This window comes from Ictidomys tridecemlineatus, chromosome 4, assembly GCF_052094955.1.
Source record: "Ictidomys tridecemlineatus isolate mIctTri1 chromosome 4, mIctTri1.hap1, whole genome shotgun sequence".
In the NCBI taxonomy this organism is placed as follows: Eukaryota; Metazoa; Chordata; class Mammalia; order Rodentia; family Sciuridae; genus Ictidomys; species Ictidomys tridecemlineatus.
This window is the reverse complement of record NC_135480.1, coordinates 142674114-142684348: the sequence shown is the minus strand read 5'-3', so window position 1 is coordinate 142684348 and position 10235 is coordinate 142674114. Positions and strand designations below refer to the sequence as shown.

General features: G+C 40.1%; 1 protein-coding gene across 4 annotated transcripts in view; it reads left to right on the top strand.

The window, feature by feature from the left end:
* Window positions 1–10235, top strand: part of Pip5k1b (phosphatidylinositol-4-phosphate 5-kinase type 1 beta) — a 276928-nt gene that overhangs the window by 228645 nt on the left and 38048 nt on the right. The gene's annotated exons all lie outside the window — the stretch shown is intronic.

Below are 10235 nucleotides of genomic sequence, written 5' to 3'. Positions count from 1 at the left end.
TTCTTCCTTTTATGCATGTAGAATCTTCTGGATTTGTACTCCAACATATTTACTTTTCTCTCTTCATTTTGATCTGTTTATTTTTCTGTTCTATTTCTGAGAGGTTTCCTCAACTTTATCTCCTAATTCTTCAACTCCATTTTTAATTTCCGTTACCCTATTGTCTAAGAATTCTTTTTCTTCCCTGAGGTTTTGTTTTTGGCTTAGCCAGCTTTCCTTATTTCATGGTTGTCATTACTTCTCATTTCTCTCCGAGGTTATGAGGATTATAATTTCGTTCTTGCCCTGATTCTTGTCTCCTCTCCCTTTTTGGTCTCAATCTTCATTCAGGTTGCCTTTTCCTGTTTGTTTTAGCCTGCGTCTTTCATATTGGACACTCGAGTCAGATGTTTGGGTCAGTGGCTAAGCTCTACTAAAAGGTGACTTGGATGGGACCTTATGATGGAACCAATATTAGTATCTTTCAGTCTTTGCTGTTGAGCTGGCCACACTGACTATAGAGATGATTCCAGTTTCTTGTTTGATAGGTAAGTCCTGGCATTCTCTCTCTCTCTCTCTCTCTCTCTCTCTCTCTCTCTCTCTCTCTCTCTCTCTCTCTCTCTCTCTCTCTTCAATTCCTCAATTCCTTCCTGTGTCTCTCAGTCCATGGATCCTGTTCTATGGTCTCATCAGAAACTAATGATTGCAATAGCTTGAATAAGCACTTTATAAAAGAAGAATTACAAATGGCTTAGAAGCACATGAAAAGATGTTCAAAGTCATTGGTTATGAGGGTGATACCAGTTAAGGTCACAATGTGACAGCACTGCTCTTGGGTCATAAGGAGGTGCTGCCACTTCAGAAAACAGTGTGGCAATTTCTTAAAAAGTTAAATATATACTTACCATATGACTAAAAACTCTACTCATAGAAGAGAAATAAAAACATGTCCACAAAATAAAAAAAGAAGAAAATAATAATAAAAATTAAATTAAATTAAAACCTTTCAGTCTTCTGCTGGCTTAGAGCAGGCTATTCACCTGACTGTATTTTTCCTTGTTTTTCCCAGTGGCTTAGGTTTTGGGTCTCCTGAGTTTGCTGAGTTGCTTACTGCCTGTCTGTGTGCCTTCTAACTCCAAAGTTTTGTTTCTGTGAGCCTCCCCTCATCTTCTGCCCTTCTAATAGATATATATCTTTTCTTAAAGCTTAATTATAGATTGTCAATAAAATTAGACATATCCGCCTCTGCTTCCTTGTCTGTAAACCCAAAGAGGACTAGAAAAGGTGCTGAGTGAGGATTCTTGGGCAGCAGCATAACTAAATAGCAGGACCAAGGCCACAGCCTACAATTCCTGATGCCTACTTCCAGGCAGCTCTTTCAAGATAGACAAAATCACCAATAATGGATGAATCTATACTAAGCAGGTTTCTGATTGGGGTGAATGGGCTTAAAAAGATTATTTCATAAAGAATTCTTTGCATTTCATGTTTTTATGAGTAAGTTATAATTACACATAATAGTGAGGTTCATTGTGACATTCATGCATGCACACAACGTAATTTGCTCTGTTTCACTGAGTTCTCTGTATTTTAGTTTTGACAAGCATCTCATCACAAGACAGAAAGTTGGGAAGTAACTGAGGTCTTCCCAATACCATCATGCTGCACAGGCAAGCCCCACATAAGGGAAGGCCTGGGATCAAGTGCTGATAAGATGGCAGTGGCCATGCTGATGACGCTTTTTAACTTAGGTACCTTTTCAACTTTCCATGTAACCAGAGTTTTACCAGGTCTCATGTAATGTGGGAACAAATGGGGATTCTAGTCAAATGCCCAGATTTCACTGTACTTGTTCCACCTGCAGTGGCAGATGCCAAGTGCCCTGGCAAGTACTGTCCAGGTTTACCTGTAAGTCCCTAGTGCCCCCTGAGTGCATACAAACGAGTACAGTCCCATTGAGAGCCACTATTGCTCCTTGTCTCCCAGCAGACCCTGCCGTCTCCCACCAGGACTGCTTCATGACACATGGGGAAAGCACCTTTACTTGTTACTGCTTGGATTTGATATTTTATACATATTCTTCCTGTTTTAACTTTTTTTTTTCTCATCCTGGGGATTGAACCTAGAGGCACTTTACTACTAAGCCACATCCCACAGCCCTTTTTATTTTTTTATTTTGAAACAGAGTCTCACTAAGTTGCTTAGGCCCTCACTAAATTGCCATGGCTAGCCTCAAACTTGCGATCCTCCTGCCTCAGCCTCCCAAGTTGCTGGGATTACAGATGTGTACCACTGTGCCCAGATCCTATTTTAACTTAAAACTCTCTTGCATACTTACTTCTTCCCTCAGCCCCAGCCCCACCCCTGTTTGTTCTTACCCTAGGAATCAAACATAAGTCCTTGAAGTTAGCCTACTGTGGTGAACTCGATGTGTTCTCTGATAGCTGAGGGCCTGAGTCAATTCATTTTACTTTCATAGTGTTTTCTCAATCCTCAGCAAATCAACTTACATTGGTCCTGCCCCCCCTCCAGCCCACCAGAAAGTTCTAAATTCTCCAAATAGACATTGCTTTGTCTCAGCATCTCAAGCTAGGATATTTGCCAATCTCTCAATATATTCTTGCATACTTTAATTTTACATCCCAACATTTGGGTAGAGTCTTCTAGTCACAGGGCAGTGGATAAGATGCTAGAGAAGTTGGAAAATATTTGCTCCTAAGAAACTACAGTGTTTGTAAAAATCAATGCAGTGGAAAGAAAGTAGTATTCAGTTCAACATAAGATCTACACAACATGAGTTCGGAGGATGGAGTAGGGCAAGATGACCAGTGCAGAGCTGGCTATGATCCTGGCACTAAAGGAAGCATGCCAGAGGGCAAAACCGCATAACCCTGATGGTTATTATCGTTCACAGTCTTTGGCATAAGTGCTCAGAAAAACGTTTCTTAATTATCCATATGCAACATTTGAGGTGCTTATGTTTGGTTGAACTAAGAAGGGATCCCTAATGAAAAATGAAAATGCCATTGTATGAAGAATTTAATTCCAGGAAGATGTGTATTGATCACTTTCTTCTATCCACATTTGCAACAATAATTAATATGTCTGAATTTTCAAATGCAAACAGATGCCTTGAGCTCATCAGCCCAGGTGCTGTGAAACAGAGTTCTCCAATTTGCTCTTGATTATCATTCGTTTCATGTATCATCCTGTGGTTAAGACAGATTTTAAATTCATTTCCTTGCCTCAGTGACATGAAAACAGCTCTTGATAAACAAGGGGCGCCACATAAAGCCCTCTCAGTATGAACTGTGGGGAACCAGGGAATTGGATATTTTTGTTGAAGAGCCTGCAGCTCTCAGATGTAACTTGAGTATGGCACTTCTTTGCCAAAACAGGAAGATAGGTCATCAGAGAGCTGGCCTCAGATTGAAATAATTACATGATGGGGGGCTGGGGGGATGGTGAGAACTTCATAGTTTATAGCATTTACCTAATAATGTCCATGTCTATTTAAAGCACCAATAGAGAAGAGAACTTTTTGAACTGATTACCATTATTTAAGGCATAGTTCTTACATTTTGATTTATGATAATCCCAAAACACAAATATTGGATGCCTACTCTATACCATGTAGTCTGGCAAACACTTTATAGGTATTATTTTATTTAATACAGCATCATCCCTGTCAGGTTTGCACTGGTGGAGTTAACAAAAGGGACTTATTTAGAAACATAAATCATGGGTAGATAGAAAAATCAATTTTTGCCAAGAGCATGGTGTATACAAACCTAAAACTGTATAAAAATATAATAATTTGACACACAAAATGAACTTCTCCATACTAATGAAGCTTTTTTCCTTTAAAATCTGTAATTACTCAACCACTATGAATATATTCTCAGATGTATCATTTTAAAGTATTCCTATTTTGGCCGGGCGTGGTGGCACACACCTGTAAAATTCCAGAGACTGGGGAGGCTGAGGCAGGAGGATTACAAGTTCAAAGCCAGCCTCAGCAGTAGTGAGGCAGTAAGCAACTCAGTGAGACCCTGTCTCTAAATAAAATAAAAATAGGGCTGGGATGTGACTCATTGGTTGAGTGCCCCTGTGTCCAATCCCTGGTACCAATTAAAAAAAAAAAAAGTATTCCTATTTTAACCTCATGAAATATGATCACAGTCAATCAGAAAGTGGTCCCATAGCTGACCAAAAAAAAAGAGTACAAGCAGATAGTCGAGTCCGTGAAAGGGGGTTGGGCATAGGTGAGTGTTGGTTGCATCTACATGTTGGTAGAGAAGGTATTTTATGAGTCTTGTTGCTGCATTGTCAAGCAAAAGTGAGCCTGGGTGTCAGTCACAGTGATTTCAGCCAAGTTCGTAGGTAAGTGCTCCTCAACTCAAACATTCCCACCTGTCTGTTGAGCCTGCTGTGAGCCACCAACAGATGTGCAGAGATCCTTCTCCCTCAGTCTTTAAGGTGGTGAGGGGTGGGGGGCAGCGGAGACCCCGGGGTAATTCACCTTGGGCAGCAGTCTCCTCCATGTTCCCCAAAGGGCAGTTCCAGTGGTTAAGACAGATTTTAAATTCATTTTTAAAATGAATTTTTCAAGTGCCATGAATGTTATGACACTGAAAAAGATTGAGCAGTGTTGTCTTAAAAAAAAAAAATGATATGAAGTCCAGAGGTCTACAGTCCTCCCCCCCCCCCCCCGTACAGATTCCCAGTGACATCCTCTGGATTCCACATTCTTTCCATCTTTCTGCTCCACCATCCTTCACTTTTTTGGTTTTTGCTCTTCTTATTTTTTTGCTCCTTGGTCACAAAACGGCTTCCATAGCTTCAGCCATGTCCTCACCCAAGGGACTCCTGCAGAAAGGAAATAGAGCCAAGGGGGAAAGATAGGAGGGTGGTTTCTCATTGCAGGGCTCTGGTGAGAGTTTGCCCCCCTGTGCCCTCAGCAGCATCCTCTGAGCAGCTCGTGGCCAGAAATGTGTCATGTGGCTGCTCCAAGTTGCAAAGTGGGCAGGGAAGAGCCTTGCCTTCCCGAAACAGCTGTAGGAGGGGAAGAGAATTATTGTCATCACCTTTCACTGGGTTCATGCAGGAAGCCGCTTTAACAAAAGACAGGTGAACAAAAAGGAAAGCATAAAAATTTATTTAGTTTTCTATGGCATCAAGATTATTCAGCTCATCGCCATGGGTACAATCCCCAGCATGCGCGTGCGTGCACACACACACACACACACACACACACATAAAATAAAATATGCATATACCCATATATACATATATATGTACACACATACACATATATATTTAATTTTATATATTATTCACTTAATATTCTGGTTTTGGAAAAACAGAATAAATATTTGTTTGGGTATAAAATATTCCTGTTTTGTGCATAATCAAAGATTTGAGCATATTTATCCTCTTGGAGTTATTTTTCATATACAAATAAGAAAACTATCCTCTCAAAATTCAAGAAAACCAGTGAAGTGCACTTAAACTCATAAAGCATATGATTAGCTATTTAAGATAAAAAGATTAAGTGAGTTTCTGGTCAAGTCAAACAAATTCTTGCTGCCTCTAAAAAAAGACATATGTTTTATTTTCTATGGAAAAACTAGAGTCTTTTTTTCTTTTTTTAAAGAGAGAGAGAATTTTTTAATATTTATTTTTTAGTTTTCGGTGGACACAACATCTTTATTTTACTTTTATGTGGTACTGAGAAAATTAGAGTCTTAATACTTATTCTACATACTCTCCACCTGCAGTTCTCTGATGTTAAGGGAGTTATTCCGTTCATCTAGACTGAATCAAGAGCTCAAAGGATTAAAATGATTGAGGAAGTTGAGTGCAGTGGTGCACAACTGCAATCCAGAGTCTAGGGAGGCTGAGGTAAGAGGATCCCAAGTTTGAGGTCAGCCTCAGCAACTTAGTAAGACCCCCATCTCAAAAAAAAAAAATGATAGGAGGGGCACGGTGGTGCATGCCTATAATTCCAGTAGCTCAGGAGGCTGAAGCAGGAGAATCTTAAGTTCAAAACCATCCTCAGCAACTTAGCAAGGTCCTAAGCAACTAAACAAGACCCTGTCTCAAAATAAAACATATAAAGGGTTGGGATGGGCTCAATCTCCAGTACCAAAAAAACTATATGTATATATTGGGAAATCTGTGGCCAAGCTTACTATCCTTTGTGATACCTTGTCTTGCAACTGATTTAATTCCTTTTTACTTCTGGTAGATAGAATTGTGCCTGAGAAGCAGTTAATATTTCCTAAAATAGTTATCAGGTAAATAAAAGAGAAAAACATTTTTAGCAACACAATTGTGTCACACATATTGACAATTTCAGGGCAATTTTTCATTGTCTTCTCCTCTAATTAAAACATTTCAACATAACAAATGACAACAAACTTGGTCCAAAGTCTACTTTTTAATAACTGTGATCACTACTTGCTATTCTCTAGAACCTTACTATTCTGCCTCTCAATCTGAAATGCCACCCTCCTTTTACTTTTGAGAAGAACCTTTTCCTTTTTTTACATGCTAAGGAATGACCACAAGACCTCAGGCATCCTAAGCCCAGTTCTACCACTGAGCTACACCCCAACCCTTGAAAAAAGAACCCTTATCTCAATGTGTTTTTGAAAGAAACTTATTCTATTCAGATTATAACGCATAACCCCTGTCCTTTCCAAAGCATTTCAACCATTCAGGACTGGCTACATAATTGGCAGGATCTCATGCAAAATAAAAATTTGTGACCCTTGTTCAAAAATCATTAACAATTTTGAGATGACAGCAACAGAGCATTAGTTAAGCACAGGACCCTTCCAAACACAGGAACCCATGCAGCTTCAAAGGAACTGCACACACTGTCATCCCTGAGACCATTTCTAAAAGGAAGACACTTTTGATGTTCCTGCCCATAAAGGGTATGCATTCTTTTAAGCTATTGCAACAACTAACACTTCCCCTGTTCAGGGGCTTTTATTTCGGGAGCAGCTGGGGACGGTTCATTTTAAAGCCCATACCTAAAACTCTGTGATTCCGGTGTATCCTTGATTTAAATCACTGAGCTGTGACACATGGGACGATAGTTCCTTTGACTGCATTCTTTCCACCGTGGGCATTGAGTATTTGGTGGTAGGGATCTCAGGTGCTTTCTTCCTGCTCTGACAGTAGCTTTCAATGGGTCAGATTCTTCGAGCCAAATTAAATTAAAACTTGAGATATGATCCTCCAAAGAATAGAGAACTTGAATGAAAATGTACCTTCTATGTCTTAAGCTCCTGGAAGTTTGAGCAGCTGCTTATTTTCCCCCATCTCCCTTGTTTTTTCAGCTCAGTGCATCTGAGCACCTGGTGTTCAATATCTGAAGAAAATGAAATCAAAAGCATTTTTCTTCCCTAATCTTTAAACTTCCTTCTCTTTGGCTAGTGGTCATCATTCTTCTTTTGTATCAAACTGCTTTTGTATTCAGGCCCATCCAAGATCTCCTCAACTTGTTTGTTTTGGATTTTGAATCAAAGAGGCACTAAGAAATGTATGTGCTTCCACCCTCGCCCACAGAATCCCTTTACCCTGACACAGTGGACGGAAAGGTCTCTTGGGGATTCATGAAAGGGTGATCAGGAGGCCTTTAAGAAGTAAGGGTCCCTCAGGGTAGTTAAGGTTTAATATTTATTCATCATGAGTAAACATCCGATCTTCGCTGTCTCAGAACAGGGCATGTATTAATACCTTGAACTTGGAATAAATGGCATCCCAGTCCTGCGGTTGCCCTTCTGTGAAGGGTGCTCCCTTGGGTCTGCGGTAGAATAAGCAGTACTTGACCCTGGATTGCCCTGACTCCCTGTGCAGTCCAGGAAGCTGAAGAGGCACTCACGTGGGTGCAGGCTGAGCGTTGTTCTTCCCAAAGGAAGAGTCAAAAGCCAAGCATGGATGTTACAAAGAAATGATTGTGCTACCTAAGGCAGAGTTTCATCGTGTGGCTAAAGAATAGGCTGCTCTGAAAATGCAAAGTCTCTCCTGAAGCTGATCAGCCATCTGGGGGAACTGTTGTAGAGGAGGAGAAGCAGTGCAAGGTGTTTTCTTTGAGATAGAATGCTTTTAGGCTCTCTTGTAACCCTGCCATTCTGGAATTTTCTTGAAGTACCTCCCAAGAGGACATGACTTGATCTCGTGGGAGGGAAAAAGCATCTGTTACACATATAATGCCTTTCTTCTCTTCCTTATGAACAGAGCAGAACCAAATCAGAAAGCACATGGCCTGTGGCACACTGTGTTTCCTTGGAGGAAACCGCCAGGTCCTATGGCCAGGCTTTGTTTGTTCAACCAGGTAACCCAGCATAGAGTTTTTGAATTAGAATGCCCCTCTGAAATTGACCAGATAAATTACTGGACCTCACTGGGCCTCAATCTCCTCATCTACAGCAAAAGAATAATGATATCTAGCTCAAAAGATGATTGGAATGCTGGAAGTGATGGTGGTCTGTAGTCACAGCTACTCAAGAGGCTGAGGCAGGAGGATCACCCGAGCTCTGAGGTTCAAGGCCAGCCTGCGCAACACAGAGACCCTGTCTCTTAAAAAGAAGAAAAAATATTATGATAAAGATGAGATGTATATGACTATCTAGCACAGAAAATAGAATGGAATACTCAAATAGTAGACAGTTAAATGTTATTTTTGAAAGCATACTACATGCTGGGCACTATGCCCAACTAGCAGGATCAAAGGACACCTAGGACTCCCCTGGGTCCCCAAAGATGAATAATTCCACATCATTTCTACTTCACCTCTGAGCCTCCAGCTTAGAAGCAGTTTCATCACTGGTCTCAAGTTTTAAGCAATTGACTGCTCCAATGGTAGTGGATTATCAGAACTTATTAACATTAGTGTCACTAAAGTTGATATACAACCCTCCTCTGCTGAATTTGACTGGCTTTTAAAAAAAAATTTAAGCAACTATGGAGCTGTGATTTAATCTGAAAATACAGGGATAAAATGGGTGCAGAGAGTGCCCCTGGAAAGGCTAATGCACTGGTCAGCCATACTTTACCATGGCCACCTCTGATGGACAATCTAGTTTGGCAAGACAAAGCCTTTCAGCCTGCACTAATACACATCACACACTAGGAGTAGCTTAAAAAATTAACCCAATTCCAAACCCCTAGCACATTAGGAAGATACAAATATTGCCCCATAAATGAATGATGAAGTAAATAAGGGCACTCTTAAACATTTGAAAAAGTATAGAGACTAGAGTTTTGTATTTGCTAAGGGTTAGAAGATTCCCCTGGTCCCTCAGTGGTTCTATACTTAAACCATCAAAAAAAAAAAATACAAGTATCTATTTTTTTAAGGCAATTAGTGTTCAGAAAGCACAGAAGCCAGCTGAAAGAACTCTCAATGGCTAAAGATGGAATAATTTGAGCCATAAAACAACATAGTATTAAATTATAATCCAAAGAATAAATAAATATCCAAGAGCCTATATGGGTATTAATATATAATTGAATAAATAAATGGGGGATAATAAACGAAACTCCCATAGAGAATTCCAAATCCTTTATGAAGATACTCCACTGTCAAGGAAGTGGAACACAGCATCCCATTCCATAACTGGGGTCTATACATAGTGGCAGGCTGCCCAGGAATACTGCGTGGAGAGGGAGGTGTCGAAGCTTTACAGAAGGCTGATGCACACTACTATAGCCAGGCCATCAAAGTTACCAGTGGTAAGTCATGTTGATGGTGTGTAGCCTTGCGTGGTGGGAGGAGAGTGGCATTTTGCCTCTGTGATTCTCCTCCCAAACACATAAATACTGTCCAACCATGAGAATAAAACATTAGCCAAAACCAAATTGTAGAGCATTCTACAGAAAGCCTGATTGAGTGCCCTTCAAAACTTTCTAAGTCATGGAAAATAGGGAAAGTCTGAAAACCATCATGGTTCCTAAGAGCCCAAGGAGACAGGACAATTAAATGTGATGTGCTATCTCATGAATGGAACAGAAAAAGGACATGAGGGAACTAACAAAATATGCATACAGCATAATGTTTAGTTTTTTGTTTTTTAAGGATTTTGCACCTCCTATATCGAAGTGGCAACACAAAAACCCACACCATCACTATGACCATGCATTACATTAAAGGATCCTTTTGTTACAATGTGAGAGTGTTGACAGAATCACATTTATTTAAAAAATGCCTCTTGAGGTTTCTCTTGAAATGATGGGAAACT